Source organism: Odocoileus virginianus, chromosome 15 (assembly GCF_023699985.2).
Source record: "Odocoileus virginianus isolate 20LAN1187 ecotype Illinois chromosome 15, Ovbor_1.2, whole genome shotgun sequence".
Classification (NCBI taxonomy): domain Eukaryota; kingdom Metazoa; phylum Chordata; class Mammalia; order Artiodactyla; family Cervidae; genus Odocoileus; species Odocoileus virginianus.
In genome coordinates this window covers 7,326,086-7,336,464 of record NC_069688.1, presented here as the reverse complement: position 1 = coordinate 7,336,464, position 10,379 = coordinate 7,326,086, and positions in this window count along the sequence as shown.

Here is a 10,379-nt window from a genome sequence, read left to right as displayed (position 1 = left end):
GGTTTGGGGAACCCATGTGTTATGGTCCAGCAGCATTCTGAGCAGTATTCTTTTTTTTTAATTTTTTAATCCATTTTTAGGTTGAAGTATAGGTAGTTTACAATATTATTTTGGTTTTGGGTGTCCAGCAAAATGATTCAGTGATTTATAATATATATATTTTTCAGATTCTTTTCCGTTATAGGCTATTATAAGATACTAAATATGGTTCCCTGTACTATACAGTAGGTTGTTGTTTATCTATTTTATATATAGCAGTGTGTGTCTGTTAATCTCAAGCTCCTAATTTATCTCCTCCCACTAATCTCCTTTGGTAACCACAAGCTTGTTCTATGTCTGTGGGTCTTTTTCAGCTTTGTAAATAAGTTCATTTATATAATCTTTTAAGATTCCACATGTAAGTGATATTATGGAATATTTTTCAGCAGGCTGACTCTGAAGCTTCGTACCAACATCACAGGATAAATCCGGCCACGGTGCTACTGCCCTTTAGCAAACGGTGCTTTTCCTGCAGCGGCTCCTTCTTTCCTCCCTTTGGCTTCTGAGTCATTTGAATACTTCATGGCAAAAAGTATGGCTGGGCTCAGGAAACTGCCACATTTCAGCTGTAGCTGCCTGTGATCTGAGCAGTAAATGTTGTACTTCAGTAGTCACTCACTGCCTATGACTCAAGTGGGTCAACTGTTATTTAATAGTGAAGGAACAATTTAAAGGCCAGGGGGATTTAGGATGGTTTTAGCTCCCTGGGAATCTAACTCCCAAAGGATTGTCACTTATACATATTCTGCTCTAGAACATGTTTTTTATTTATTTATTTTAATTGGTGGCTAATTACTTGACAATATTGTGGTGGTTTTTGCCATACACTGAATGAATCAGCCACAGGTGAACAGGTGTCCCCCATCCCAAACCCCCCTCCCACCTCCCTCCCATCCCACCCCTCTGGGTTGTCCCAGTGCTCTGGCTCTGAGTGCCCTGTTTCATGCATCGAACTTGGACTGCTCATCTATTTCACATATGGTAATATACATGTTTCAGTGCTAATCTCTTAAATCATCCCACCCTTGCCTCCTCCCACAGAGTCCAAGCGTCTGTAGAACATGTTTTTAGGACACAGTTTGAATGATAATACAGAGTGATCATGCTCCCCAGTGGAACACACAGGGTTGCTAAATACAGTTGTACGTATTATGCACTGTGTCAAGGTGTTGTGTGTGCTGATGGGATAAGGAGGGGTTGAAATGCAGCCAGTGCTCAACTCCCAAGCTTGCCTTCTGCAGAGCTGCATCAACCCGGAGGAAGGGGCACTTTCTGCAATTTATTCTCCCAGAGGCAAAGGCTGCCCCGTATCCCGGTGGCCAGGCATAGGTACCTAGCGTCATGGTGGGCCACCCTACTTGTGGGCAGGCCTTGGTATTGGGGAAGGTGTCCCAAAGGAGAAGACATTTGTATCCCAGAGGGTCTCTACTCTGTGAACTTGCTCCAGGACCCCCAGCACAGCCTCTGCTGGCTGTGAGATAAATGTTTGCTGAATGAATGAAGAAGAAGAGGGTGAGAGTTCTTTGAGATTAACACTCAACTGAAGCATTCTCTAATATTCTCCTTCTTATCTGTCAGACACATTCTCTGCTTATAGTCTTTTTTGACCAGTTAAGTTCTTATGGTAGATTAACTTTCAAGGTTGGACAGACCCTCTGATTGCACTGGCTCTTCTGCTAGAAAGTGATATGCCCTGGGAACTCCAGGGGTGGCAGCTAAAAGCATTTCTGGGACCCATAAAGCCACACCCACATGACCAAGGCTGATGGTGTTGATGTCACACTACCAGGCATTTACTGAGTCAGATTTTTAATTGTTACCATCGCCCAGTGAGAGGATGCCAAAGATTTGAGCTCAGAAGAGGCAGTGGAATCATCTAGTCCAGACTTTCTTTTTACAGATGAGACCAGTGAGACTTAAGAGACTGGCCGTTTATGGTAAGAATGCCCCACTTCCTAGATTCAGGGCTCATTATATTAACAATATAACTCAGGGGGTATTGTGAGGATTGAATGAGTGAGTTAATCCATGACCATACATGACACTTACAAGTGCCTGATGGAGAGAAATGGCCCCAAATCATCAGTAATTACAATGATGGCGTCCAGCACCGGTAAAGGCTCAAGAAATAGCTATCACAATGAAGGTTCTGATTCCCTGTTGGAGTAGAAACCTGTTTGGTGAAATGCAGGAGGGGGTCCGCTTAGCACCGTGGATGTTTTTCTTCTTCTCTTGTGACGCTCATTTCAGGGAGACAGTCTCCTGACTAGTCCTGACACTTAGAGAACAGGCGGAGGGTGATCTTTATTGGCACTGCAGCTATGTTTATTGGATTTTCAAGCATATATTTTATTAGACTGCAAATGAGCAGAAATGACCTTATTACAGACATAACCATGACTCAGCTCTAAGATTTTTTAAAGTAGGCTATGGTTGGGGCAACAGGGAGTTGGTATTTAATGGGACAGAGTTTCTGTTGGGGAAGATGAAAATTCTGGAGATGACGGAGGTAATGTTAGCACAACAATGTGAATGCACTTAAAAATGGTTAAAATGGTAAATTCTATATTATGTATATTTTACTACAATTAAAAGCAAAGTTATAAACCCCAGCACCTCATTCCTTTAAATGCTACCTTTCATCGACCGGGTCATTTTTTATGTTGGGTCTCCATCAACACAGACCTGCAGAGGGCAAGCTTGGGAGTTGAGCCCTGGCTGCATTTCAGCCTCTACTTGCCCCATGGGCACACACAACACCTTTGCACAGTGCACAACGCATACAGCAGTATTTGGCTGCCCTGTGTGTGCCACTGGCGGAGCATGACCACTCTGTATTATCATTCAAACTTAGTCCTAAAAACATGACATGCAGAATGCGTATAAGTCAAGCATCCATCTCTCATTCCTTTGGAAGTCAGATTTCCAGAGAGCTAAAACATCCCAATGCTAGAACTTTCTCATTCAAGGCTCAGAGAGGCCCGGGAACTTGCCAGGGCCGCCTTTGCCAAAAGGCACCCCTGCAGGGGCGGCAGGCCCACCAGAGGCAAGAATCAAACTGAGGTCAGCCAATTTGACTGAAGTCTTCGGTCCAGGTATTCTCCCCTAAACTGCAATAAGCAGCCTCGTCATGTTGCTCACCGTATAACTGTTGAACTTTTTGACAATACTAGCTTGGGAGGCCCCCAGAGTGGCAGCTACTAGCCAGAGTGTGGTGTGACACTGTAGCTGATGGCCCCTAATTGGCCATGGTGTGACCAGAGGTGAAAGCACGCGCTCAGCCCTGAGCAAAGGGGAGGGGACTTGAAATGTGGGAGCAGCGGGGACACACACATTAGGATCTGCAGGTGGGACGGCTCAGGACGGCTGCAGGAATCCAGCCTCCTTTGGCTGGCAGAGGCAGGTGCCCTTGGGGGTGGGCTGAATTCACCTGGAGGAGAACTGCCTTTTCTTAATTTGCCCAAGAAAGCCTCTGGGGCTGTCGGTGACCCCAGGGCAGTACTGTCTTGTGGGACTGTTGGTCTGCATGCACTGGAGGCCCGACTCACCAAAAGGTCCCCTGCAGGCTAACGCCAGCCCCTCTGGGATGGTCTAAAAGCAAAGCCTTTCTAGCAGGACAGACCCGGGGTGGGACTGCCTGGTCAGGGCTCCAGCTATGCCTCTCCCTGCATGAGTGCCCTCAGCCGGACCCCGAAGCTGCCTGGTGCTCGTCTCCCTGGGCAGTTAAGATGCTCGTTCACCTTCCTCAGGGCGTGGTTAGGATTGAATGAAGTCACCCTTGTCAAGTAGGGACATAACTGGCCACGAACTGGGTGCTCAGTAAGGCTGGCCTGGGATTAATGCCTATTATATTTCCATATCAGCTGCCCTAGGGAGGGACATTGGCCCACACAGATTTGTTGGACTCTCACCGATGGTGTTGGAGAAGACTCTTGAGAGCCCCTTAGACTGCAAGGAGATCCAACCAGTCCATCCTAAAGGAAATCAGGCCTGAATATTCATTGGAAGGTCTGATGCTGAAGCTGAAACTCCAATACTTTGGCCACCTGATGCGAAGAGCTCATTTGAAAAGATCCTGATGCTGGGAAAGATTGAAGGCCGGAGGAGACGGGAATGACAGAGGATAAGATGGTTGGATGGCATCACTGAGTCAATGGACATGAGTCTGAGTAAACTCCAGGAGTTGGTGATGGACAGGAAGGCCTGGTGTGCTACAGTCCATGGGGTCGCAAAGAATTGGACATGACTGAGCAACTGAACTCTAACTGAACTGTAACTGTAACACCGATATGTTGTGCTGAATTTTCCCCCCAGGTGAATTCACCAGATGTTGTTCTCTGGCATTGCATCTCTTTGTACAAGGGTTCAGGGTGCCTTGGAGTTGCTACCTACATCTCGGAGTAGCATCCAGGTCTCAGGTCTCAGACAGCCCTTGAGAGCATCTCCCTCCTCCCTCTCCTCCTTCATCCTTACCCTCCTCCCTCCCTTACATCCTTCCCTCTCTTCTTCCATCCCTAACCCTCTTCCCCCATCCCTCCCTACCTCCCTCGCCCCCCTCCACTACACCATCAGGAGAAGGGGCTGCCTACCGTGAAGGTCCCACTGGAAAGCTGTTGAATGAATGATCCCTGGCTTTGAACAGGATGGGGACCGAGTCCTTTATACGCCAGGGAAAGACCCTTCGTCATGTGACCCTCCTCCCCCTCATCGCATCAAGAGGACAACCTTTCATGAACCTGGCAGGTGGGCTGCCTCTGTGGGGGGAGGAGGAATTATAATGCTCTGATTTAGAGCAGGTGAAGGCCCCATATTAAGGGGCCCACCCTGAGCCTCACAGGAGACCCAGGCTATAATTAGAGAACAATGGCTCCACTATTCCATGCCCCCCAGCTCACCTCAAAGGCTTGGAGGCCCAGAGATTATGTCTTGGGGTCATCAGGAGAGCTCCGATGAAACTCACAGGGGCCCTCCTTCAGAAGGGCCGGCTTTGTCTGCTCTAGTTAATTTCCCAGTGAGAGGATCTTTGCCGTGATTCTTCTTATATGTTTCTGGCCTCAGGCCCGGGAATTTGATACCTTTAGGGGTTTTCTGCGCAAGCGGTGGGGTAGGGCAAGATGAGACTTCTTAATCAAATGTCCTAGGTTCCCTGCCCTCTCTGCTTACTCATTCAGAGTGGGGCATGGAGCTTGTTACTGCTCAGCCTTGGCTCTGTATCCATGGGGAGTAATCCTACCAGGACGGTGAGGATGAGGTGAGCCAGGTACAGTGAGTGGACGGTAGCAGAGCCCATTACATCCGAGTTCCTCCTCTTTGCTTCATAGCCCCGCTGGGAATTGTTTCCCTTCCAGATTTAACAAGGAGCAATCACATTTACTGAGCACCTATTACATACCACAAGTATTTTTTTTTACAGGATTTTGTCTTTTTCAACCCAGTAGCAGTGGGATGCAGCAGTAGCTTCATTTTACAGATGAGATGAACAGTGAACGGTGAGGTTTGACGCATTAGTCTGAGTTCAAGTGCGATGAGATCATTCCTGGCGTCCAGGTGAGACTGGCTGTGAGCCCTGTGAGCTGTTCTCTCCATCACTGCTTTCTGGAGAACCAGGGCCCTTCCAACAGTCAAATGTGGGAAGAACTGAGCCTTTACAAAACCCACTGAAGGGCTTCTTCACATAACCAGTTGTCCTTGTGCTTGAAGCTTTTCTTTATAGATTGTTAATTATTGCTCAGTGCCTCACGTGCACAGAGGAACGAAGCTACATGGTGCCCATCCTTTCTTACTAGCAGAGGAGACACTCCTTCTTGAATAAGACAGTGGGAGTCAATGGATCAATGTGGCGAAAATTCATCTTTTCAGCATCTCCAGAGCGTAACCGCTGCTCAGGGCCAAGGCATAATGACAGTCAGCATAGATGTGTTGTTCTGGACATTTCTTGGGATTTGAGAAGCTCATTTTCTTCCCATAGCCAATAACAGGGTATCTCAATCTTAGCACTATGGATATTTTGGATCAAATGATTTTCTGTTGTGTGGGTGTTCTGTGCATCATACGGTGTCTTGCTTGCATCCCTGAGTCTCTACCTATGAGATACCAGTAGCAGTCACCCTCCCCAAGTTGTGACAAACAAAAATGTCTCTAGACATTGCCAAACAAATCTCCCTGGGGGTCCAAATCACCCCGATTAAGGTTCACTGACCTACAATTTCCCTGGATGCTTGGCCTTTCCCTTCTCTGTTGGTGGAAAAGAGTGAGAAGCAGTTTTCACAAGAACTCAGGCATAAGAGCAAAAAGGTTATTGTATGGGAGAAAGAAAGGCAATGCCAAAGAATGTTCAGCTACCACACAACTGCACTCACCTCACAAGCTAGCAAAGTAAAGCTCAAAATTCTCCAAGACAGACCTCAACAGTATGTGAACTGTGAACTTCCAGATGTTCAAGCTGGATTTAGAAAAAGGAGAGGAAGCAGAGATCAAATTGCCAACATCCTTTGGATCATTGAAAAAGCAAGAGAGTTCCAAAAAAACATCTATTTTGCTTTATCAACTACACTAAAGCCTTTGACTGTGTGGATCACAACAAACCGTGGAAAGTTCTTCAAGAAATGGGAATACTAGACCATCTGACCTGCCTGCCTCTTGAGAAATCTGTATGCAGGTCAGGAAGCAACAGTAGAACTGGACATGGAACAACAAACTGGTTCCAAATTGGGAAAATAGTACATCAAGGCTGTATATTGTCACTCTGCTTATATAACTTACTTGCAGAAGACATCATGCGAAATGCCAGGCTGGATGAAGCAGAAGCTGGAATTAAGATTGATGGGAGAAGTATCAATAACCTCAGATATGCAGATGACACCACCCTTATGGCAGAAAATGAAGAAGAACTAAAGAGCCTCTTGATGAAAGTGAAAGAGGAGTGAAGAAGTTGGCTTAAGACTCAACATTCAGAAAACTAAGATCATGGCATCTGGTCCCATCACTTCATGGGAAATAGATGGGGAAACAGTGGCTGACTTTCTTTTTCTGGGCTCCAAAATCACTGCAGATGGTGATTGCAGCCATGAAATTAAAAGATGCTTGCTCCTTGGAAGAAAAGCTATGACCAACCTAGACAGCATATTAAGAAGCAGAGACATTACTTTGCCAACAAAGGTCCATCTACTCAAAGCTATGGTTTTTCCAGTAGTCATATATGGATGTGAGAGTTGGACTATAAAGAAAGCTGAGTGCCAAAGAACTGATGCTTTTGAACTTTGGTGTTGGAGAAGACTCTTGAGAGTCCCTTGGACTGCAAGGAGATCCAACCGGTCCATCCTAAAGGAAATCAGTTCCGAATATTCATTGGAAGGACTTATGTTGAAGCTGAAACTCCAATACTTTGGCCACCTTATGTGAAGAACTGACTCACTTGAAAAGACCCTGACGTGGGGAAAGATTCAAGGCGGGAGGAAAAGAGGAAGACAAAGGATGAGATGGTTGGATGGCATCACCAACTCGATGGACAAGAGTTTGAGCAAGCTCTGGGAGTTGGTGAAGGGCAGGGAAACCTGATGTGCTGCAGTTCATGGGATTGCAAAGAGTTGGACACGACTAAGCGACTGAACTGAAGTGAATGGGAGCTTAAAGATTAATATAGAACCCAATTTCCTCACTCACATGAGCCCCCAGTAGAGGGCACCTGTTCAGAAATTGGTGGACTAAGCCACGTGCACACACACTCCTCTCGCCCTCTCCTTGTTTTTGTTGTTTAGTTGCTCAGTCCTGTCTGACTCTGCAACATCATGGACTGTAGTCCGCCAGGCTCCTCTGTCCACGGGGTTCTCCAGCCAAGAATACTGGGAGTGGGTTGCCTTTTCCCTCCCCAGGGCATCTTCCCAACCCAGGGAGCAAGCCCCGTGTCTCTTGCATTGGCAGGCGGGTTCTTTACCACTGAACCTCCAGGGAAACTCATCCCCCTTCCTCCCCCTTTCTTTTTTTCTGTTGCTAGTCTTTCAGGCATGAGTGGAATACATGGAAATGTACTTGTGCTTTGCCTTTTCACAGCTTCTCTTGGACGTATTTTCTTTTCAGGAATGAAGGAAAATTCTTCCATTTTTGAACCATTTTAAAAATGTGAATTCTACATAATTGCATGCAACTTTATAAATATTTTTTTAAAAAATACCCTTTTGTAAATTTTTAATATTCTGCTAATTTGATTTTGAATTTTATATGTCAGGTATTCTGTTTTGGGATTTTTTTTAATATTATAGTTCTTTTTTTTAAATTTTATTTATTTATTTATTTATTTTTTTTGGAGCTGTGATTGTTGTTTTATTTTTTTTTCTTTTTCTTTTTTTTTTTTATAGGCTAATTACTTTACATCATTACAGTAGTTTTTGTCATACATTGAAATGAATCAGCCATGGATTTACTATAGATCTTTAAAAAAGGGAAAATTGTACATTTTTAGAATGTTTTTATGAGTAAATTTAATGTACTAAAAAAAAGAATCCTGGTTAGCAATATTCCTTGTGTAGCTTTACCATCTCCTTCAGTAACTGTTCCAGCCCTTTATCTCATCAGTAAACCACTGGTTTCCCTGAGCGCTCAGTTGGTAAAGAACCTGCCTGCCATGCAGGAGCCCCCGGTTAGATTCCTGGGTTGGGAAGATTCACTGGAGAAGAGATAGTCTACCTGCACCAGTATTCTTGGGCTCCTCTTGTGGCTCAGCTGGTAAAGAATCCACCAGCAATGCGGGAGACCTAGGTTCCATCCTTGAGTTGGGACGATCCCCTGGAGAAGGGAAAGGCCACCCACTCCAGTATTCTGGCCTGGAGACTTCCATAGACTGTATAGTCCATGGGGTTGCAAACAGTCGGACACGACTGAGCGCCTTTCACTTTCAAACCCCTGGTAGCTGAACATGCACAGGTCAGTCAGTATGGAAGATCCCCCCCTCCAGGCTCCCCCATTGCCCTAAGCACCCCCCACGTCTGGGCTTATTCAGCCGGGAAGAGGCTGACCCTCCCCTTAACCTCCAGGAGACCGTGGACTCCAGGTTCTGGCCAGAGTCCCTTGGGCCCCTTTACCTCCGGCTGCGGCTGCTGTTGTGAGAAGGTGTGACCCTAGCTAACTAGTCCTCCGAGCTTTGTCCCTCTGCATAGGCCTCAGAGGTGCCCCACGCTTGGACTTTTAAGAGTTGAGGTCAAGTGTGGTCACTAACCCTCAAGGTTGGGGTAATGGGTTCCACACGGATTTTCTCCACAAGCAGATAGCCCAGGTGTAGGGAAGAAGTCATTCATTGCTCCGTCCTCTTATTTTTTCTTTCGGTTCTTACATCATACTTTACTGACTCATGTACTGTTTCACTGCAAAGTCTCTTTAGGGAAGAGGGGCGCACACTGGTGAAGGGGGTGGGTGGGCAGAGGACCCTCCCATGTCCCCTCAGAAGGCATCCTCCCAGCTCCTGGAAGAAGGTCCAGGAAACAGAGCTGGACAGTCCTCCGCAATGCTCCTCCCCCTGAGGAGCCTGTCCCGCAGTTCTGTTTGTGGGCACGATACAGCCGGGGGTGTGAGGGGAGAAGGAACCGAGCCACTCGGATTCCCAGGCATCCTCACCCTCCTCTCCTGGGGGTTGTGCGGGAGGCAGAGGCAGGATGGTGTCTGACATCCTGGCCCCTCCTGGCCCCTCCTGGCCCCTCCTGGGCCTCTGGTCCAGGTCCTTTCCCCGATGGTAAATAACTCTGTAGGGAACCTCAGGGATCCTTTCTTGTCAAAGGTCCCTAATTAAAATCAACTTGATCCACCAGAGAGGAGCAGATCAGACTCACCCACAGAATGAGTGGTGCTGTGTTTGGTTGTTTTTTTTAATTCCTATCCAGGCACGTGTTCCTTTGTTTTAGCACATTTACTGCATCTTCATCAGCCTTGCAAACAAGGGGCCCTGTTAGGCTCCAGAAGTCCTGACCAGGCCATTTCTGAGTCTGACATCTGAATGACTTTGAGGATCCCTCAAGTGTCCTGAGGATTAAAAATAAAACTTCCTGTGTGTGTCCAGACAGGAAAGCATCTGTCTGCTTTTATCCCTAAAGAACCTACTGTTCACTGGTCGTGCAAGGGTACTCGAGGGTCTTCAGATGGGGGAGAACTGTCTCCATTTGGATGCTGCATGAAAAGTGACTTCTCACTGAAGGGCGGGCATAGATCATAAAGCAGGGAGAACTGATGGTCAGCAGCCTCCAGGGTGAACGGGAGAGGGACGCTGTCTTCACAGTGAGGAATGGAGGGGTCCAGGCAAGGCCACTGGAGAGAGCTTAGTAACGCTCTGCAGAAACACTTGACATTTACTGGGA